This window comes from Nicotiana sylvestris, chromosome 9 (assembly GCF_000393655.2).
Source record: "Nicotiana sylvestris chromosome 9, ASM39365v2, whole genome shotgun sequence".
Taxonomy (NCBI): Eukaryota; Viridiplantae; Streptophyta; class Magnoliopsida; order Solanales; family Solanaceae; genus Nicotiana; species Nicotiana sylvestris.
Window position 1 is genome coordinate 20796530 of NC_091065.1, and position 24559 is coordinate 20821088.

Below are 24559 nucleotides of genomic sequence, written 5' to 3' on the forward strand. Positions count from 1 at the left end.
TTTGTTTCTCCGTTGAACACTTAGCAAGAAAATGATGAAAGAGGCAATAGATTAGTTAAGGAAGTGGGGGAAAAAAACAAAGAAAGAAAAGAAGAAGGAAAAAAGAAAAAGAAAAAAATTATTTAGAATTGTTGGATCAATTTTATCAAATCTGGACTGTTCAAATAAAACATCACATATAAATTTTTTTACTGTTTACGCACCTTATTTTATTGGTAAAACACGCGCTACAAGTAGGTATATATTAGATACTTTAGAAAGATCCCTATAAATATATATATATATACACATAAAGTTGAGTCTAAGAGAGGCTGATGTGGCACCTCTCTTAGCCCAGCATTGGCATTTATCTTTATTGCCATTTTTTTGATATTTTACCTTCTAAAAATAATGAAAAAACCCGTTCCAATAATAAATAAAAAAAAATTAACTGTCGCTGCAAAAGAAACGCCCTTTCCCTGCAGAAGAAACGGCCGCGTCTTTTACTCCTAAAAGGCTCTTCTCTTCCTCCTCTTCCCAAATCTCCTCTTCCCTTAAAGTGTCTTCTTCTTTACCCCTTCTTCCTCCCTATCACCCAAGGTAAAATTCTTTGTTTGCTCTTTAATATTTTAAATATTTCCTTGAATTTCTGTTTCTTTTATTTCTACTATTGCTAGAGATAAATTACTTCTCTCTGATTTTGTGATTTGCTTATCTCTTTCTTATTTTTGAGATTTATTTGGTGTGTATTTCCTGTGTCACTGTTTCCAATATTCTGGTTTCTGCCGGATAGATTTAGTTTCATCAAGTCACGAAGATCAAACTGAATAAACGGAAGTCGCTTACATATTCTTTTTGGGACAATGGAATGATATCTTGTGCTTACTCTTTAGTCTTTACTAATATTTTTTTGTAGTTCGTCATGCTGTATGATTTGTGAGTCTCAACCTGTATGGCTACACCTCTTTTTTCCCCTCAAATATTTTGGTTAGTTTCAAATCAAATTATTGCTTCAAATTGCATATTGTATGTTATGGGACTTGGCTTGTTTGGTCTGTATTGTTATTAGCCTAACATTGATCAATTAAGACAATCATAATCCATGAAAGAAGCACAAGAGGATTACGAAGTGCAACATATTTTATAGGTCAATTATCAATGTTAATTGTTGTCTCCTATGTTGAGGAATGTACTATAGTAATATTTGTGGGTAAATATCAATGCTTAATTTTCCTTTGCTATGTAATAACGAGAACAATTTTGTTTTTCTTTTACCGAGATTGATTTCTGATGATAAATTGTGTTCATCTTCTTCTTCCATCGGTTCTTTTCATCACTTCAGACTTTGCTTATGTCCCATATTGTTTGTTCTTTGTGATAAGCTTCTATTTCTTAAATAGTTTAGTGTGATTTTCTTTGAACTGTATGGTGTGAATATGACTTTGCTTTTTCGAATTTTCTATAGCTTCTAAGAGTTCTCGACTATATGATCCTCTAATTCTTATTATGGCTATGACATAATTGGCTTTCAGGATATTCTCTTTTCAGGTTTGCAGATTTCATCCAAGTTCAATAAAAGAGTGACCTTTGGTTAGTGCAACTTTATGGCCGAATTCATATCTCTTTGCATATGATTTCTTTTATTAATAAGGACTTACTACGGTCTACGTATTTAAGGGAGAAAAAACAAAAGAAAAATATGACTATAAAGCTTGAAAAATATGACTATAAAGCTTGAAATAGCTTCCATTTGCTTTTACTTGAACTCAAAAAGCAACAAAGACTTCACTGACATGAATGCAGTTGCACTAGAAGCCAAAACTATTGTCAAATTGAAAATATAATGTCATACTTTTTTCTTATCTTCATAAAAAGTCAAAAGTAATTTATTTGACAAAAAATGCTAGGAACCAGTATAACTTGTCAGATGAAGCTCATATTCAAGATATTTTATCTTTTGTCTATGTAATTAGTGATCCCTTTTGTTGTAAGGAAGAGATAATTTTTAGTACATGGAAATATCTTTTGACATAAAGATTGAAATAGGGCACCTACTAAATAATACTGGATTTTTTTCTTTCAAGATATATACATCTTAATCTTGGTTGCCAAACTTTTGTAATCGAAGATGAAGCAAAATGATACTATTGAATTGATGAGAGAATTCCTTGATGCCATGTTAATGGCTATTCCTTCTACACCTGCAGAGAATTTCAATAATGCAGTTTGTCTGTGTCACGACCCGGATTTTTCATCCTCGGGAGTCGTGATGACGCAACAATGACAAATGATATCAACACTGTTGCGGCGTGCAACCCGATCCATATCATTTGTCATTGTTGCGGCGTGCAACCCGATCCACATATATCATTGTCGCGGCGTGCAACACGATCCACCCATAACATTGTTGCGGCATGCAACTCAATCCAATATAACATTATTGTGGCGTGCAACCCGATCCACAAATAATATTGTTACGACATGCAACCCAATCCACATATAATATTGTTGCGGCGTGCAACCCGATCCAATATAAAATCAACAACAATCATAACAAGAGTCCCGACGAGGGATCAATAAGATCTACACTATCCCGACAAGGGATTCGACAGCATAAGTAATTATGTCCCGGCAAGGGAGAAACAACTATAACCAAACTTGTTACAGCATCTAACTACCTCATCTATAACCAAACTTCTTGCCCCGAGAATAACCATAATCTTTACCCAACATAAAGAGTCATCAACCTAAGCATCCGTAATACTCCCTCTGTTTCAATTTATGTGAACCTATTTCCTTTTTAATCCGTGCCAAAAAAAATGACCCCTTTCCTTATTTAGAAACAATTTACCTTTCAAAATGATTTATAGCCACACAAAATATATGTGCCTCATTTTACACCACAAGATCAAAAATCTTCTCTCTTTTCTTAAACTTCGTGCCCAGTCAAATGAGTTCACATAAATTAAAATGGAGGGAGTATCAATTAAGAATACAATGCAAGGGAACCATAACTCAACAATAGTCCGTCAAGAGGCAACATAATGATCTCTTCTTTTCTCACTTTTACTTCACAATTCACTTCACAACTCGAGCCAATACTCTAGAGGTTCAATTATCACTTATACTTTCACAATTCGTTATACAACTGGAGCCAACACTCTTCAATGTTCATAGGTTACAATTATTTCCACAACATTACACAACAAATGGAAATCCTCACCAAAACATGAATAATACAACGAAGTCATGAAATCACAATATAAGACTCACGGTCATGCTCAACACCAACGTATAGATACTCGTCACCATGCCTATACGTCGTACTCAACAAGAAACAAATAGCAAATAGGACACAACTCCTAATCCCTCAAGCTAAAGTTAGACCAAACGCTTACCTCAAACTTCTATCACACCTCCTTTTTCCTACCTCCGGAAGGGTATAAGGGAGTTTTTTCCAACTTAAAGTGACAATCGAAATGGGATCATTTTATTAAAAATTCAGGGTCGCCACTTGGGATAATTTATGGTGTCCCCAGTCACCGGTTTAGAATCTCGAATCGAGGAAAAGATTGACTCTGTTTTACAGTCTGCGAATACAGAAATTCGGGTAAGGAATTCTGTTAACCAGTGGAGAAGCTGTTAGGCATTCGCGGGTTCCGTAGTTCTAGCACGGTCGCTCAACTGTTATAATTGGCCTATTATCTGATTTTAATACATATTTTAACATATGGTTCAATTTTAACTTTATAACGGCTTTAATTAATTATTAGAAAGATTAAACATTATTTAAAAATCGTCTTGAACCCCGTCACATGAAATGCACCCGCGGTCCCTGATATAATTTATTTAATGTTGTTGAGATTTGGATTTGGGTCACATGAAATGCACACCCGAGTTTAAGGAAATTAATTTAAATTGTGCGCCTAAAGAAACTACGCACTTTCAAGTTAGCGAGGGCCATGAAAAATTCAGTAATGGCACACCTTGATTTCTAAAGAGTTAAACTTAATTAAGTGAGGGCCATGAGTTTTAAGATTTTGTTTGGCATGGCACGCCCCAAATTATTATTTTAACATGCTAATAGGCTAAGGCAAAATGATCAACACAAGCTTATGAGACAATTAAAATTCATGGCAATGCCTGTCGTAAACAACTTTATCTCTTCAAGATTTAAATGCACATAAAAGAGCACCCAAAATTATCCATGCAATCAAGAGAGAAACAAGAAACATTATAAGAGGAAATCTCAAAATATCATACCAAGCTTCCCATAAATGTCCGATGGTCTATAGAGAAGTACAAAAGCTAAGAAATAGCTCATTCTTGAAGTCAACAATCAGAAACATTAGCAGTCAAAATACAAACGCCATTTTACCAATATTACATCTTCTCACTTCTAATTTCACAAATTCTTCTACCAATTCTTGCCATACCAACTGATACAATTACTATTACAAAGCCCCTTACCATAAAGCAAACCTTAGTCTCAAAGGAAAATAAAAGTTCAAATTAGGATTCTTTACTCCAAGTGGCCCACATTCGGATAAATAGTATATAGGAATATGATACAATGAAATTCAAGATTCAACTATTGTCTGAGTTGGTAATAGAAACAACCCTGTAGCAAATTCATTGTCCGAAGAGTTACTACACGACGGTGTAAAATAACAATTACAAACAAGCTTGAATCACGGCTATTTTAAACCACACGACAGCATTTGATTTTACAAAGCAACTATACGGCGACCCATCAATAAAACACTGAACCAACTTTCCAAAATCAGTATAATCATTAGTTTATGGTCATGGATATGCAGAATGCTTATCAACAATTTAGACAACAAAACAACCACAAACTCAGCATTAACATATGTGGATCCCAGCCACTCTTTCATAAACAAATTAGCACTATCTAATTCATCAAGATCGTAAAAGAAAATAGAATGAGTAGGGAATGAACATGAGCCAATTTCAATTAATTCAACCAGAAAAGTGTAAGTTTACAGTTGTGTACCTCTCAACTAAGGCAAACAAGGAGGGTGAACCAAATAAGGGCCAGTATATGAAAAACAACAAGGATGAAAACTCAGCCGCAACAGATTCGAACTCAGCAAGACAGCTATGAACTCGACTTTAACCCAGAAAGAAAAAACAAAGCTCACAAAAAGCTCTCGCTAATATCAAACCCGAACACCTCAAATTCTGTCAAAACTCAAGTCCATTATGAAGCAAAAAATTGAAATCGAAGAGAAGAAACGGAACAGACGTGACATTGGACTGTTCTTGAGCGCTTTTGTGCTGATTTATAGCCGCGTTTCTGCTATTTTCGCAGCTGGTTTGCTGCAATTTTTGGGACTGATTTCATGCGTTTTGGGGGTAGTCCGTTCCGGCGGGTTTTTGGGTGGAAACGGAGCATTGAGGCTGGTGGTTTTTGGGGTCGATTTCAGGTTCAAGGGGGTGGACGGACAAGGGTACTGCTACTGGTTTTCTTGCTTCGGAGATAGAAGGGGGTTTGATTTGTTCTCTGTTCTTTAGAGAAATCCAAATAGGGGAGGAGATGACATGCTTTTTGTTGGTGTCGAAGCAGATGGGAGGCCGCCCTCCAATCTCCAATGTGTGTGTTTTTATGTGAAGAAGAAGAAGCTGAGCAGCAGCGCCCTCTGTTGCTTGGGGTCCAAGATCTGTGTATTTAGGTCTAGGTCTTTAAATGAAAAGGGAGGGGGAAAACGGGTCAAGCGGGTTTGGGTAGGGAGATTGGGTATTGTGTTTAGGCTTGAGTAGATTTGGGTATAGGGTTTGGGCCAAATTCAAATTAAACTCTTTTCTAATTTTCTTTCTCCTTTTTTCTTTTCTTTAATTAATTAAAATCCTAAATTAATCTATTTTTGTAGAAATTAAATTTATTTATTTATTTTTAACATTAAAATAACTAATTAACTTAAAACTAAAGAAAAATGCTATTTTAAAGACTAAAAGATAAATATGTAAAAATAACAATTTTTTAGGATTTTTCTATCATTTAAAAATGTTAAAATGCATGAAACACAAATAAATAAAGAAAAATTCCGAAAATTAATAAAAATTAAATTTGGTCTATTTTTTAGGAGTTATTTTCATGTAGGGAAAAAATCACGTGCTCATAGCTTCCACGGCCAACTCAAGCCTCAAACACCGCTTTTCCTTTCGAACTCGGCTCCAAATCAACTGTATCTAGACGTAATCGACTTAATAACATCAATAAACGCTAAACAATCCAATTCCAATGCTTAATTATAGCTTTCTAATCATTCTTTCCAAAAAGTCAAAAATTGACCCCGGGCCCGCTTGGTCAAAACACGAGGTTCAGACCAACACCCGATCACCTATTCACCCACGAGCCCGAATATATAATTTATTTTGAAATCCGACCCCAAATTGAGGTCAAATTCCCAAATAATCAAAAAGCCCTAACTCTACCCAAATCCCTAATTTTCTACCCTTAATCACATGTTTAGGCCTAGAAATCTAGTGGGTGTTGTAAAAATAGAAGAAAACAAGTCAAAGATTACTTAATCAAGAGGTTATGGTGAAGAAGTTCTTCAGAAATTGCCCAAGAGGTGTGGAGAAGAAGAAGTTTGTGAAAAATGGGTTAAATCCCGTAATGCATTATGTTTCTGGACTTTTAAAATAACTGGGCGGATTTGGTCATTGCGTTCGCGACGAGTTAGATCTGACAGACCTTCATGTTCGCGGAAGACAGCTCGCGTTCGCGGAGAAGTAACTCCTCGAGCCTTCGCGTTCGCGTCCAGGTGGTCACGTTCACGTAGGTATAAGTTTCCCTCCCCCCTGACCAGGCCATAAGCCTTCGCGTTCACGATACCAGGCACGTGTTTGCGAAGGTAAAACCCCCCAAAGCTTCGCGTTCACGACATGGGTCTCGCGTTCGCGTTGAAGGAATTTTCCTTCAGCACAATTAACTCATCGCGTTCGCGAGGGTCCTCCCGCGAACGCGAAGAAGAAAATATCAGAATACCAGCAACTGAAAACCTGCAACTTTTTAAGAGTTTAAAACCTTCCGAAACTCACCCGAGCCTTTGGGACTCCAAACCAAACATACGTACTAACTCAAAAATATCATATGAACTTATCCGTGTGATCAAATCGCCAAAATAACATCATTAACATCGAATTAAACTCAAAATCAAAGAATTATTTCAAAACTTCTTAAAACACCAAATTTGCATTTAAGGTTCGAATCACGTCAAATGACATCCGTTTCTCACCAAATTTCACAGGATCATCTTAAATCATATATAAGACCTGTACCGGGCGTCGGAACCAAAATACAGGCCCGATACCCTTGAGTTTTAATCAAAATTTATTTCCAAATCCTTTAAACAATTTCAGAAAATAATTTTCTTTAAAAATTCATTTTTCGGGCTTAGGACCTCGGAATTCGATTCCAGGCATATGCCCAAGTCCCATATTTTCCTACGGACTCTTCGGGACCGTCAAATATTGGGTCCAGGTCCGTTTATCCAAAACGTTGACCGAATTCAAATTAATTCATTTTATAGTAAAAATTTATCATTTTTCATCAGATTTTCATATTTAGGCTTTCCGGCTACGTGCCCGGACTGTGCACGCAAATCAAGGTGATGATAAATGAGGTTTTCAAGGCCACGGAACACAGAATTCAATTTAAAAGCAAGTGATGATCTTTTGGGTCATCACATTCTCCACCTCTAAAACAACCATTCGTTCTCGAACGGACATAAGAAGGAAGTACCTGATTCGGGGAAAAGGTGGGGATAAGGGTTCCGCATATCGGACTCGGACTCTCAGGTCGATGCCTCAGGAGGCTGACCCCTCCATTGAAAATGAACAGAAGGAAAACTCTTCGACCTCGACTGACGAACCTACCGGTCTAGAATGGCTACCGGTTCTTCCTCGTAAGACAAGTCCTTATCCAACTGGACAGTGCTGAAATCTAACACGTGGGATAGATCGTCGTGATATTTCTAAAGCATGGACACATGAAACATTAGATGCACGGCTGATAAGCTCGGCAGCAATGCAAGTCTATAAGCCACCTCTCCCACTCGATCAAGAATCTCAAACGGACCAATGAACCAGGGCTAAGCTTTCCCTTCTTCCCAAATCTCATCACGCCCTTCATAGGTGACACTTGAAGCAATACCCGCTCACCGACCATGAAAGCCAAATCTCGAACCTTGCGATCGGCATAACTCTTTTGCCTAGACTGAGTTGTACGAAGCCTATCCGGAATAATCCTGACCTTGTCCAAGGCATCCTGAACCAGATCCGTACCTAATAACCGAGCCTCTCCCGGTTCAAACTATCCAACTGGAGACCGATATCGCTTACCATACAAAGCCTCATAAGGAGTCATCTGAATACTCAACTGGTAGCTGTTGTTGTAGGCAAACTCTACTAAAGGCAAAAACTGATCCCACGAGCCTCCAAAGTCAATGACACAAGCTCGGAGCATATCCTCAAAAATTTGAATGGTCCACTCGGACTGCCCGTCCGTCTGAAGATGATACGTTGTGCTCAGCTCAACCCGTGTGCCCAACTCTCGCTAAACTGCCCTCCAAAAACGGGAGGTAAACTGCATACCTTGGTCCGAAATGATAGACACGGCACACCATGAAGGCGAATAATTTCTTGGATATAGATCTCAACTAACCTCTCAGAAGAATATGAGACTGCCATAGGAATGAAATGCGCTGACTTGGTCAGCTTATCAATAATGACCCATACTGCATCAAACTTCCTCCGAGTCTGTGGGAGTCCAACAACGAAATCCGTAGTGCTCCGCTCCCACTTCCACTCGGGAAGCTCAATCCTCTGAAATAAACCACCGAGCCTCTGATGCTCATACTTAATCTGCTGACAATTCAAACACCAAGCCACATACACAACTATATCCTTCTTCATCCCCCTCTATCAATAATGCTGCCGCAAATCCTGATAAAATCAACTCTCGGAGTCCATCTACATTAGGCACACAAACTCGACCCTGCAATCTCAAAACTCCATCATCACCCAAGGTAACCTGCTTGGCACCTCCGTGCTGCATCGTGTCTCTAATGACACACAAATGAGGATCATCATACTGTCGATCTCGGATACGCTCCAATAATGAAGAACGAGCGACTGTGCAAGCTAACACACGACTGGGCTCAAAAACATCCAACCTCACGAACTGATTGGCCAAAGCCTGAACATCTAAAGCAAGCGGTCTCTCACCGACCAGAATATAAGAAAAACTGCCCACACTTGGCTGACTTCCTACTCAAAGCATCGGCCACCACATTGGCCTTTTCCAGATGATATAAGATGGTGATATCATAGTCCTTCAACAACTCCAACCACCTCCTCTGCCTCGAATTCAACTCCTTTTGCTTGAACAAATACTGAAGACTCTTGTGATCCGTGAACATCTCACATGCCACGCCATATAGATAATGCCTCCAAATCTTCAATGCGTGAACAATGGCTGCCAACTCCAAATCATGAACCAAATATTTCTTCTCATGAATCTTCAATTGCCGCGAAGCATAGGCAATGACCTTGCCATCCTGCATCAACACTATACCAAGCCCAATACGAGATGCATCACAATAAACTATATAAGGCCCTGAACCTGTGGGAAAAACCAACACCGGTGCCGTAGTCAGAGCTGCCTTGAGCTTCTGAAAGCTCGCCTCACATTCGTCCGACCATCTGAACTGGGCAGCCTTTTGGGTCAACCTGGTCATCGGGGCTGCGATAGATGAGAACCCCTCCACGAACCGACGATAGTAGCCCGCCAATCCCAAGAAACTCTGAATCTCTATAGCTGATGCTGGTCTAGGCCAGTTCTTGACTACCTCAATCTTTTTCGGATCAACCTGAATACCCTCTGCTGACACAACATGACCTAGGAATGCAACTGAACTCAGCTAGAACTCACACTTCGAAAACATAGCACACAACTGACTATCCCTCAAAGTCTGAAGAACCACTCTAAGATGTTGCTCATGCTCCTCCTAGCTGTGGGAATATATCAAAATATAATCAATGAAGACCATCATGAACGAATCCAAGTAAGGCCTGAACACTCGGTTCATCAAATCCATAAAAGCTGCTGGGGCATTTGTCAACCCGAATGACATCACCAAGAACTCATAGTGCCCGTACCGAGTGCGAAAAGCGGTCTTAGGGACATCAGCTGATGGTATCCATATCTCAAATCAATCTTCGAAAATATCTTGGCACCCTGAAGCTGATCAAACAAATCATCAATCCTCGACAATGGGTACTTATTCTTGATTGTAACCTTGCTCAACTATTGGTAATCAATACACATTCTCATCGATCTGTCCTTCTTCTTAACAAACAACACCGACGCACCCCAAGGCGAAACACTTGGCCTAATGAACCTTTCTCAAGCAAATCTTGCAACTGCTCCTTTAACTCTTTCAATTCAGGCGGGGCCATACGATACAGCGAGATAGAAATGGGCTGAGTGCCCGAAGCCAAATCAATGCAAAAGTCAATATCCCTGTCGGGTGGCATACCCGACAGGTCTGAAGGGAATACCTCAGGAAACTCACGAAAAAAGGGCACAAAATCAACAGAAGAAACCTCAGCACTAGAATCACGAACATATGCTAAATAGGCCAAACACCCCTTATTGACCATATGCCAGGCCTTCACATAAGAGATAACACTACGGGTAGAGTGACCAGCAGTCCCTCTCCACTCTAAACAGGGTAAACTCGGCAAGGCTAAGGTCATAGTCATGGCATGACAGTCCAAGATAGCATGGTAAGGTGGTAACCAGTCCATCCCCTATATGACATCAAATTAACCATGTCCAGAAGAAGCAAATCTACACGAGTCTCAAGACCTCTAATCACCACTATACATGAACAATGGACACGATCCACCACAATAGAATCACCCATTGGTGTATAGACATAAAAAGGGGCACTCAAAGAGTCACTAGGCATGACCAAATACGACGCAAAATAAAACCGAAGCTTCTCTACAACAAACCAGAACAGTACCTGCACCTCCACCTCTAATACCTTTACCTCCACCTCTAGCATCTCTACCTCCACCTCTAGCATCTGAGCTGGCTGGACGAGTCCCTCAATGAACCTCCTCACTCTTTATCACAATGGAAAGTATGATAAGAGCATGACGAGCCAAGTCGGTGAATATGATCTCGTATTGAGTAACAGTCATAGAACCCTGCTGGAGACGCTTGAACTGCCTCCAATAGGCCTCTCTCGGAGTGATGGGTAGAAACTCCTCCAGAAATAGTTGAGTAAACTGCTCCCAAGTCAAAGCTAGCGATCCAACTAGTCTAGCCAAACAATAATCTCTCCACCAAGACTTGGTGGATCCAGACAAGCAAAAAGTAGCAAAATCAACCCCATTAGTATCAACCATCCCCATGTTCCTGAGAACCTCATGACGGATGTCCAGAAAATCCTGGGGATCCACAGAAGATGCACCGCTGAAAGTAGTAGTGAAGAGCTTGGTGAAACCTATCCAACCTCCACGAAGCCTCCGAAGACGTAGCTAATCTATTATCGATCTACTGCTATTCGGCTGAAGAAGCGGTACATGACCTCGCTATTCGCGAAAGGACAAGAGTAGAGGTATCAACTTAGCATTGAGAGAACAAAATTGCACGACAGGAAAGAATGAATGTGAAGTTTTTCCTAACTCTGTAGCCTTTGGGGAATAAATACAGACGTCTCCGTACTGATCCCTCATACTCTACTAAGCTTGTCTGCGAATTGTGAGACCCATGTAACCTAGAGTTCTGATACCAACTTGTCACGACCCGGATTTCCCACCCTCGGGAGTCATGATGGCGCCTACTAATGTGAGCTAGGCAAGCCAATTATTGAACCATCTACCTTTTTACCAATTTTATTCTCTTTAACAATTACGAAGAAATAACATTTAAACAACGAAATTTAACATAAGCGGAAGAAAACAATAAGCCATCTGAACATGAATATCTATTACAACTGTTTGATGTCTCGACTACCCAGAACTGGTGTCACAGTTTCACAAACGGTCTAAGAATACTACAAATAAAGGTCTAGAAGAATTTAATACAACATTGTCTCTAGAAATACATGTAAGAAACAAGAAGGTAAATAGAAAGGAGATGCCACGGCCTACGGACGTCTACAGGGCTACCTCGGGTCGCCTGATGAACAAGAGTCAGCAATCTCACTGCGGTCAGAAGTCTACAACATTATGGTCTGCACAAAATAGTGCAGAGTGTAGTATCAGCACAACCGGCCCCATGTGCTGGTAAGTGCTTAGCCTAACCTCGACGAAGTAGTGACGAGGCTAGGACCAGACTACCAAATAAACCCGTGCAGTTATATAATATACAGCGGAAAGTAAAGTAGGAATAAGCAAGTAAAGATGGGAGGGGGAAACATGTTATGGGGGGTATACCAGTATTAACAGTAAATGCATAGTAATAGTCTAAAGGCAACTTAGATTCCACAACAAAACAAAAGAAACTAATATCAAAACTAAGCACACTTGTATCAATAATTGTTGCGGCGCGCAACCTGACCCCAATATATATCAACACTATTGCGGCATGCTACCCGATCCATATCATTTGTCATTGTTGTGGCGTGCAATCTGATCCACATATATCATTGTTGTGGCATGCAACCCGATCCACCCATAACATTGTTGCAGAATGCAACCCGATCCAATATAACATTGTTGCGGCGTGCAACCCGATCCACATATAATATTGTTGCGACGTGCAACCCGATCCATATATAATATTGTTGCGTCGTGCAACCCGATCCACATATAATATTGTTGCGGCGTGCAACCTGATCCAATATAAAATCAACAACAATCATAACAAGAGTCCCGACGAGGGATCAATAAGATCTACACTATCCCGACAAGGGATCAATAAGATCTACACTATCCCGACAAGGGATTCGACAACATAAGTAATTACGTCCCGGCAAGGGAGAAACAACTATAACCAAACTTGTTACAAGATCTAACTACCTCAGCTATAACCAAACTTGTTGCCCCGAGAATAACCATAATCCTTACCCAACACAAAGAGTCATCAACCTAAGCATCTGTAATATCAATTAAGAACACAATGCAAGGGAACCACAACTCAATAATAGCCCGACAAGGGGGCAACATAATGATTTGTTCTCTTTCTCACTTTTACTTTTCAATTTACTTCACAACTCGAGCCAATGCTCTAGAGGTTCAATTATCACTTATATTTTCACAATTCGTTATACAACTGGAGCCAACGCTCCTCAGTGTTCATAGGTCACAATTCTTTCCACAACTTTACACAACAAATGAAAATCCTCACGAAGGCATGAATAATACAACGAAGTCATGAAAATCACAATATTAGACTCACGGTCATGCTCGACACCAACGTAGAGATACTCGTTACCATGCATATACGTCGTACTCAATAAGAAACAAATAGCAAATAGGACACAACTCTTGATCCCTCAAGCTAAGGTTAGACCAAACACTTACCTCGAACTTTCATGGCCAACTCAAGCCTCAAACACTGCTTTTCCTTTCGAACTCGGCTCCAAATCAATTGTATCTAGACACAATCGACTTAATAACATCAATAAATGCTAAACAATCCAATTTCAATGCTTAATTATAGTTTTCTAATCATTCTTCCCAAAAATACAAAAATTGACCCTGGGCCCGCTTGGTCAAAACACGAGGTTCGGACCAACACACGATCACCCATTCACCCACGAGCTCGAATATATAATTTATTTTGAAATTCACCCCAAAATGAGGTCAAATTCCCAAATAATAAAAAAAGCCCTACCTCTACCCAAATCCCTAATTTTTTACCCTTAATCACATGTTTTAGACCTAGAAATCTAGCGGATGTTGATAAAATAGAAGAAAACAAGTCAAAGATTACTTACCCAAGAGGTTATGGTGAAGAAGTTTTTCAAAAATCGCTCAAGAGGTGTGGAGAAGAAGAAGTTTGTGAAAAATGGATTTAATCCCGTAATGCATTATGTTTTTAGACTTTTAAAATAACAGGGCGGATTTGGTCATCGCGTTCGCGGAGATGTAACTCCTCGAGCCTTCGTGTTCGTGTCCAGGTGGTTGCGTTCGCGTAGGTATAAATTTCCCTCCCCCCTGACCAGGCCATAAGCCTTCCCGTTCGCGATACCAGGCACCCGTTCGCGAAGGGAAAACCCCCCAAAGCTTCGCGTTCACGACCTGTGTCTCGCGTTCGCGTAGAAGGAATTTTTCTTCAGCACAATTAATTCATCACGTTCGCGAGGGTCCTCCCGCGAACGCGAAGAAGGAAATACCAGAATACTAGCAACTGAAAACCTGCAACTTTTTAAGAGTTTAAAACCTTCCGAAACTCACCCGAGCCCTCGGGGCTACAAACCAAACATACGTACTAATTAAAAAATATCATATGAATTTATCCGTACGATCAAATCGCCAAAATAACATCATTAACATCGAATTAAACCTAAAAATAAAAGAATTATTTCAAAACTTCTTAAAACACCAAATTTGCATTTAAATTTCGAAACACGTCATTATCATCTTAAATCATATATAAGACCTGTATCGGGCACCAGAACCAAAATATGGGCCCGGTACCCTTGAGTTTTAATCAAAATTTATTTCCAAATCCTTTAAACAATTTCATAAAACAATTTTCTTTAAAAATTCATTTCTCGGGATTGGGATCTCGGAATTCGATTCCGGGCATACGATCAAGTCCCATATTTTCCTACAGACCCTCCGGGACCGTCAAATTACGGGTCCGGATCCGTTTACCCAAAACGTTGACCGGAGTCAAATTAATTCATATTATATAGTCAAAATTTATCATTTTTCATCAGATTTTCATATTTAGGCATTCCGGCTACGCGCCCGGACTGTGTACATAAATCGAGGTGATGCTAAATGAGGTTTTCAAGGTCTCGAAACATAGAATTTAATTTAAAAGCAAGTGATGGTCATCACAGTTTGATACTGATGTGTTTACATGATAACTTCTCTTTGTGCCATTTGCTAGGAATTGGAGGAATAACTGTCACTGGTGTAGAAGAAGCTATATACTGTGTTTTGATCGAACAATTTCTCAATTTTCTTTTGCTTCTTTCTCCTTAATTAAGCAATTTCAGTCTCACCTTTCTTTCTCCCCATCACTGTGCGTTTCCCAAATTTTAATGATACTCTCCCTTCTTCTCCTATATTCCACATAGAAGCACTAAGAACGCGGAATAGTAAACAATGTTAGAAAATTTTGTTTTAGAAAACTTAAAAAATGTTCTTTGTTAACTAATGAAATACCTAAGGATATAATTAGTAAAATTACTAGGAAAGAAATTTAATAGAGGATTAAGAAAAAAATATGATGGAATATTTTATATTTTCTATTTTATTTTATTTTTTGTTTTTTACCCTCATTTAATTTTACTTTATTTTAGAAATCTCAAAATGTCGCCATATACAAATACTAACAAATTTTCACCACTACTTGTAATAATTAGTATTATTGATGAAAAGCATTTAAATATAGGGTTTGGTGATGGGTTTAAAATATCATATCATCAGGAGAAGCAAAAAAGAAGAAAGGAAGCCAGGTTTAGAAGTTCTGATTAAAAACTATGGCCAATTTATCTATAATCTATAAAATAATATAAAGCAGGGACTTATACGTTTGAGGTGGCACATCTCATTGCACAGGATTTCCATTTATCTTTTTCTTCCAATTTTTAGATTTTCCTCCAATTTTCTTCACTTACCTCATTAACCAACCAAACCTAAAAGTCACAAAAGCGCAACGTTTCACTTATTCTAGAAACCGAACTGTTTCGTTACCCTTCAATTGAGAATTCAGGCTTTGTATATTAACACCTTTCGTGTCTTCTTCCACCGTTCGTTCAAAACTATAGTTCCTGACTGCTGAAAAATGCATCTGATCGACGATTACCTACGTGGAAGGTGTGATCTCCTGACGAACATAACAAACAACCACCAAAGTGAAAAGTAATTTCCATGTAGAAATCACGCATTCTACAGAGTTAATCGCGTTGAGATATTTCTTAGTTCTTTTTTCCTATTGTAATCCTTTGCCCTCTATTTTGGTGATTTTTATGAATGATTTAGCTAATCTTTTTGGTTTTGGTGAATTTTGTAAATGACTAAGTGACGATTTTTGGAGTTCTCTAAGTTCTTTCACAATTTCAATGACAAAAGTACGTTGTGGTGATTCCTAATCGTTCTCTTCCAGATTTTAACTTTTTGGATGCTGGAAATTGGTCGCTGCAAGTATGTAACTAAAGCTCTTGGGATCTGCCTCTGCCGTTTAAGGGGAACGCCAACAAATTCAACTTTGCTGCTAAAAGGTATGTTTTTTTTATTTCGATCATACTGGAAGATCTTATATTGTTAAGTTTTGTCATCAATATTCTAAAGATTATTATATTACCAATATATTAACCATTGGAAGTGCCTGAATTTGCAATGGATGAACACCATATAATTTACAAAATTTAGAAGGAATATTTAGAATGAACATTGAGAAGGAACAATTAGTTTGCATAATTTATAAGGAATCAAAAATAATATCTTACTTGTATGTGCTACACATTATTGACATATTTGGTCTTTGGGTATTTCTTGCTATTTATGAATTCTACACCATCAACACTGATAATCATGTGCTCTTCTGAGCTGTGGTGATTAAAAAGAAATGAATTGTACATCCATTTCCTCAGCTTAAATACCATCACTACTTGCTTTGTTTTGGATGGACCATTCTTAATGTCCTTATTGTGTTCTGCTGTTATTTTCTATATCTTTTATAGTTTGCACTCTTCTTAGTATCAAGTACTTTGAGCAATTTTTTCTTTTATATAATTTGGCAGGATTACTAAAATAAATAAGCAGAAGTAGAACAACAATATTGTATTCTTATGGCGTATACAACTTTTGCATAATATTTTCTGCAAACATATGTAATTTCTTTAGCTAAAGTTATTTTTATTCATAGAATTGATTTCTTATTGTACAAAATAACTACAGTCGTCGCCATTAATCTACGTTGGCAAACTTGCAACATTTTCCACTTCCTACAAAAGTTACCTACATGCATCATCAAAATTCATTTTGAATGTTTCTCTAATCGACTACATGCATTTTGTAGTTCATAAATGTTTGCGAACTTTAAATTAATTTCTTATATTAGTACATGGATATAAGATTTACTCATTATTAGTTCATAATTCAAGCTGATAACCTACTATTTTCTTCATAGGGTGAAAGGTTATCTTTTTAGAAAAGAAGCATGAAATATTTCAAATTTTATGATTCATTACTAACCTCTTAAATGTTAGGTATATATAAAAGTATTTTTGTAAAAGTGGATCCATGTGAAGAAGAACAGGGAAAAATTATTAATATAAAATAATTGAAGAATTCTGCAGAAAAGGAAGTCAAATCTAATAGTTTAGCTCAAATGGACCCGTTGGGCATGATAATAACAGTCAGATGAGTTTATGATTAGTCATGGTGAATATTATAGTGTATGCAAATAGCCGTGACTTATAGTCCAACAATTGTTTGAGTATGAAGAGGAACTTATAATTTCTCTAACGAAAAACAATCCTTATTTATGATGAAGAAATCATGGATTATTTGTTAACACTTAACAACAACTGCAGATGTAATGATGTGGATCATCAAGTTTTAGGAATGGATGAACAAAGAGAAGTTCAAGACAGACTTAGAGTAAGTATTCATGGCTACTTCCCGCTGTCCAAAATGCTCTTACGGTCTTATAGATGCTTTTGTGGAACAGTTTTGGATGAAGGAATAAATAAGGTAGAATAGAATTAGCATTTTCCTCCGCAAGCAAAATGAATAAATTTTACTTTTTGCATTCCCGCAGAATCAGATAAGATGTGACTATGTCTCCCTCTATACTAGGTTAGAAAGAGACAGGATGTCGGAAATCCTGTTATGGTTTCTCGAGTTGCATTTAATAGCTACAATATTAAAGACAAGTTTATCCTTTGCACATTACTCTATGGTTTGCATTAGGTTATGAGATGGAATAAATATTTTTTGTACAACTAACAATAAAATTAAAAAGTAATGATAGGGAGAAGTTAATTATGTTAATTTTCTTTCTGTTATTTCCCTCCATAACTAACAATTTTTTTCAAGAAAAATTCCTAGCAAGGCAAAAATATTTTCAAGCGAGTCTTGATAGCCAGGACAATTTAGAATTTTAAAAGCGTACGGAGAAGTTAATTTCGTTAAACACATGATACAACCGCAAGTTATCGAGTGACTTCATATGTTAATTATTTGTCCTCTTCTTTTCTTCTTTCGTTTCCTTTGAAATTGTCTATTGGTCATTCATTTTGTTTATTAAGCAGATTACATGTGATATGAACTTGCTTCGATGAGTGCTTTATTTAGTTTGAGTTGATGATTTAGAATAATTGAATTAGATTTTTTTTTTTTGCATGCTTCGAAGTTCACAGTGGCTCCAGTTCAAGCCTTTATAAGATTATTGCATATATATCAAAATCTATGAACATAGAGTTGCCTTCACATCATGCTGGGTGGAAAGAGTTCCAAAGACCACATATGTTATGTTGTAGGGATTACTGAAGTACATGATTAGTGATGGTCAATAGTCATTTTTCTACTTTTATGATTTGTATGAAATAAATTTGAAAATTGTTGACATAAAGAGTCGTGGAGCCAAAGCGAATATACGTATTTGCATGCATTTACACAAAATTTATCTCTCATATCTCAACCAAATTAACTATAAGATCAAATATTATTTTTTATGATCGCGCGAAGCACAGACATATTAACTAGTTGGGTGTATAAAAGATTGTTCATGCTCAGAAGATGTGTCATAAGAATTTGATCCTAAGTTTCGGGGCCAAACTATATATTCTGCCATTATTTCATTGACATAATAGCTCAATTGAAAACCTTCTAAGCATGCAAAGATAATGAATTTAGTTATATTAGTTGTACAGTATTTGTAAGTAGACATATTTTGTTATATCCCACCTAACATATTTTTATAAGCGATATTGTTGGTATATGTTTTCTTCTATTTTGGCTACTTTATCATGATAAAAAATTTCTTAAATTCTTATTGGTCTAAATCTAAAACCTGTTCTTTACCACGTTACGACCACATAAAGGTTAAGACAACCCTAAACTCATTCTGATTTTCAAGGGGGATTTATATCTATACCCGTTTTTTGGGTCACGTTTTAATTTGTGCTCATTTTGTAAAAAAAAATTGCAAGCGTACCTACTTTTTCGCATAACTTCAGCATACGAGGCTGAAGTAGCAAAGGCAATCACGTAAAACTTCAGCATTCTAGTAGATGGGCCTGAAGTAGCAAAGACAATATGCTGAAGTTTTTTTTGTCCTGAATAAGATGCTGAAGTTATTTAGTTCATTTGTAAAAACTTTAGCACTAAAATAGCTGAAGTTTTTTTATCCTAGATTCATTGGTTTTGTCATGAAGCTTTTTCAAAAATTTCAGTAGAAGATGCTGAAGTTATTTAGTTCATTTGTAAAAACTTCAGCACTAAATAATATTAAGTTTTTTTGTCCTGGATAAACTTTTTCAAAAACTTCAGCAGAAGATACTGAAGTTATTTAGTTCATTTGCAATAACTTCAGCACTATATAAGCTGAAGTTTTTGAAAAAGCTTTCTAACATATATTAGATAAATAATCACCTTATTCTTTCATAGTGTATTACTACTATAAAATAATTAGATTTCCAACAATATCTAAATCATAAATTTTGGAAACAATAAACGTGAAAAGAACAGAATTATGTGAAAATATTCATAAATTATTATCTACTAACTTACGCAATTATTTATAATTTATTTTTAAATACTCTGATAAACATACTTATGGCAATCATCCCCTGAACTGAAGTTGTATAGCAGCACCAACAACAGCAACAGAAGAAAGAAGAAGAAGAAAACGAAAGAGGAGAAGGAGGAGGAGAAAGGGGGTTGGAGTTGTTTAAAAAATGGGTACAAGTTAAAACTTTTTAAAAAATGAGTATAGATTAAATGGGGGAGACTAAATAAGGCGCCCTGTGCAATTTTTACGATTTCCAATCTTGGATGGACTCTGCCAATTTTGAAATTTCAAGAGTTCCTAATGATAAGGATAATTTTTAAAATTATAGAAAAACAAAATGAAAAATTATAGTTGTTTCAAAGTTCCAAATATATTACTTTTAGTTAAACTTTAAAATATTATCGTAACGACTCGACATGTTGTTTTTCTTTTTAGGACCCCGTTCCCTCAAATAAGACTTCCCGGGTTTGCCTTAACTAATTTACGACCTACGGGGATGGTTGGTTCGGGATTTGAAAGAGTTTGGGTTGAAATAGGCACACTTGATTCCCTAAGATTTCTTTTAAAAGGATAAGTTTGACTTTGGTCAATATTTCGAGTAAACGGACCCGGACTTATGTTTTGACAGTCCCGGGAGGATCCGTAGGAAAATATGAGACCTGCGCGTATATCCGGAATCGAATTCCGAGTTCTCTAGCCCGAGTAATGAATTTTCGTTAGAAATTGTTAAACTAAAATTCTAAGGATTTAATGAAAATGAATAATGCTTGATCATATTAGTATCGGGACCGTATGTTATTTCTGGAGCCCGGTACAGGTCCAATATAACGTTTAAGACTTGCCCGCAAAATTTGGTGTCAATCCAAGTAGTATAAGTACGTTTCGGCACATTAGAAGTGAATTTAAGAACTTGAAGTTCATAAGTTTGATTCAATTGGTTTTAGGGGGTGATTCTTAGATTTAGCGTTGTTTCGGGCATTCCGAGGGTTCGAGTGAGTCCGTTTTATGATTTCAAACTTGTCGGTATGTTCGAACGGGGCCCGGAGGCCCCGAGCGTCAATCAGACGAGGCTCAAGTGAAGTTGGAAAAATTGGCAAGGAGCTGAAGCTCCAACTATCTATCATAACCGCACCTGCGGTTGGTCAGCCGCAGGTGCGAGACTGCAGATGCGGTCGATTCATCGTATTAACAACCAAGGGAAGGAGCCCAGGAACTGCAGCTGCGACTCCTTTTCCACAGAAGCGGCCTCGCAGGAGCGACTCCAATGCCGCAGAAGCGGTCCCAGCCCCCTGGCCGAATTCTGTAGATGTAGGGCCCCTCTCGCAGAAGTGAGACCGCAGATGTGGTCCCCTAACCGCAGGTGCGGAAATCGCTTAAAGCAATGCCTTTATTTAATATAGGAATATGTCATTTTTGACACATTTCCACCATTGTTTGGGCGATTTGCGAGCTTCCAAAGAAAGATATTCCACCTAGGATCTTGAGGTAAGTTCGTCCCACTCATTTCTAGTTTAATACTTGAGTCTTGGGTAGATTAACACACAACGATTAAGGAAAAATCATGGGGTTAGAGCAAAACCTATGATTTTGATAAAAGTTAGATTTAACCACGACATGTTTTATGAAATTAAGTAGAAATCGTATATTATTGATCCTTAGGTTATAAAGAATAACTTTCTTCGAAAAATTTCGGAATCCTGGCGCGTGGGCCCGGGGCCGAATTTTAGGAAACTTGTGATTTGGGTTGGAAAATTACTTTAATAGTTAGAATGCGAATTTGTGAGCTTGTATTGACTAGTTCCTACCTTGTTTAATTAGTTTTAGATCGTCAGGCTCCAAATTGAGACTTTAAGCACGTTCTTAGTATTGGAAGTACGCTTCAGAGCGAGGTAAGTCTCCTTTCTAACCTTGTAAGAGGGAATTGTCTCCATATGTGTAATAATTGAATAAATTTCCACTAAATGCGGGGGATACGTACGCACTAGGTGATGAGAGTCCGTACGTAACTACTACTGTGTTAATTGTCCCGGAAGTTTAGGACCCGTATCATGCCATATTTTTGAATGTTATTATATCCTTTCATGCTAATGAGATCACTTAAGATATGCTAGAGACTTGGAAATGAACATATGTGAACGTATGCACTTGCTTGAACACTTGTATGAATTTATTTGAACATAAATGCACCATTATGTACTTACTTGATGATAATTGATATTTGTGGATCGGGCCGATCGCCTCGATAGAAATAAAAGTATCTATGGCGCCATTTGACCCTCTGGTAGTGCACAACTTCTTTCTGTTGGATCGGGCCGTACGACCTTGGCATTGCATGCACATGATATTTATGTGAAATTTTATTCATGACTTACTTTGTTAAATGCTCTGAAATGTAAATGGCTAATTGTGATACTATCTAGGCATGACTTCTCACTTCTTGTTATAAATTGATATTATCTGTGACATCCATGCTTAGCATAAAACTTTATTATATTATTTGACCCTAGTAAGTATCAACTCGACATCTCGTCTCTACTTCTTCGAGATTAGACGGGATACTTACTAGGTACATATTGTTTATGTACTCATACTACGCTTCTGTACTTATTTGTACAGGATTTGAGGCAGGTACATCGGGCTACTGATTGGAGCCAAACCTACACCACTACGAAGTGGCGAGAGCGGTCGAAACAGCTTTTACCCGAGATGGTTGGAATCAAATCCATAGGGAGCTAGAAGTGGGAATTGGATTCCTATATAAACTAGAGATGCTTAGTGCTCTTAATTACTCTTCCAATCATCTTTTGGATGGATATTACTTCTAATATTTATGATAATGATAATCTAAATTAAACTAAGAATGATTGCTTGTAGGGTGTTCTAAATAGTTAAAGAGGCACTAGGGAATTGACTTTTTCCTAGGTGAATACTTGACGGGATCTAAAGCCTAAGGCAAAGACGTTATGTTGGGGATTCTGATATAACTATTGCACGGAATTACTCACTCTATACCTCTCGGTAGCTTGAGTGATTTTGCTCTAATTGACTTTCTCAAGACCAATTGGGTGTCAAAATTGTGCAAGCAATATATGCTCAAGTCGGGTATTACTATCTCTATGTTTAACCCTTTAATTGGGGCTATCAATCTCTTTATTACACCCCAATTCCTTATTGGATTGATTTTTTTAGACTCAAGCTCTCTTTCTCAAGAAGAGCCCAAGTCAAATAGGCACAAATTAGTGTTTGTAACCACTAATTCAACATGGAAAACACAAATTAGTCCAAATATCAACTACCTATAAACATCTATGCCTTAAATCAAAAGACCCATCAAATACCCACACTAGGTTTGAGCCACAACCCTAGATAATGGGTCTAGCTACTCATAATAATGGAAGAAAACAAAGAAATAGATGAAGAATAACCCATATGATTTAGCTACAAGCTAATATAAAGAAGATTCAGTGTTAGTCTAGCTACAATTTACTCAAAATAGCCTAATACAGCCATTCACGTGCTCTAGTCTTTCGCAAATTACAAAAGATACCCTAAAAATGTGAAAAGAAAGTATTTATACTAGGCCAAATTTTCTGGACAAAAATAACCCTAACGAGGTAGTGCGGTCCGCACAAAATGCATCGCGAACCTCAATCAGACTTCTTGGCTTAATTGATCATTCTCTGAATCTGGCCACCGCGGGCCGCATAAAATGCACTGCGGTCGTGGTGGATTCAATGCAGTCCGCACAAAATGGCTTGCGGACCGCGCTGGCTTCAATCTCCATTTTTCATAACTCTCTCAATCTCATCTCTGTGGACCGCACAAAATGAAGTGCGATCGCGGTGAGGCTACTACGGTCCGCACAAAATGGTTTGCGGCCGTAGTGCTTGAGTTACCAAAACATGCACCTCTCTGAATCTCCTCACTGCGGACCGCACTAAATGAAATGCGGCCGCGGTGGAACTGTTGCAACTGTGCTTGGACTTGTTCTTGGTACTTGTGCATGTTTCACTCCTTTTTGAGCTGGTTTTGACTAATTGTTACCTTTTTTACCAAATCCTGCAAACAAGTACAACATGTAAGACTTTGGGACTATTTTGTATATATATTTTAGTCAAATTTCAAGTAAAAAGGAGTGTAAAATGAACTATAATCCGTAGTTATCAACTCCCCCAAACTTAAGCTTTTGTTTGTCCTCAAGCAAATAAAATAAGACCCACCTCTTACCAGAGTAAATCCAAGAAAATTTAGATGACCTAAAGTGACCTCTTCTAGCATCAATTGAGACTAACAATTGCCCTCAATTCAAATGAATCATTAACAACATTCGACCTTCTAAGCACCATGGATTTAGTGCGACACAAGAGCATCAAGAGTTGACTCAACCCATCAAAGAAACTCTTTCTACTACTTTGGTCATTGTGGAACCCAAACTCATACTCCTCAACTCTCCCTAAGCAAACCTCACTTTTAGATTGTAGCATTCAGAACGAGGATAGTGGAAAACACACTCATCTCTCTCAAAGAAAGATCACAAGTCCGGCTCTAAGTACCATAAGCTTTCCCCTTTTGTGAGTCACCACTAATGTAAGCTTCATTCAACTCAAGATCATATAG

The 24559-nt window shown here is 37.7% G+C and overlaps 1 long non-coding RNA gene across 3 annotated transcripts; it reads left to right on the forward strand.

The window, feature by feature from the left end:
• The first annotated feature begins 489 nt into the window (after nucleotides 1–489).
• On the forward strand, nucleotides 490–22675 carry LOC104234663 (uncharacterized). 3 transcript variants are annotated; one of them, XR_011402502.1, is made up of 5 exons: nucleotides 490–579; nucleotides 1528–1569; nucleotides 16310–16424; nucleotides 17742–17808; nucleotides 18563–18781. It is a non-coding gene; the product is annotated as an uncharacterized lncRNA (long non-coding RNA). The 3 variants fall into 3 exon arrangements; XR_713009.2 differs by lacking the exon at nucleotides 18563–18781 and adding an exon at nucleotides 22559–22675 and having other exon boundaries at nucleotides 523–579; nucleotides 1512–1569; XR_713008.2 differs by having other exon boundaries at nucleotides 523–579; nucleotides 1512–1569.
• The last annotated feature ends 1884 nt before the right edge of the window (nucleotides 22676–24559 follow it).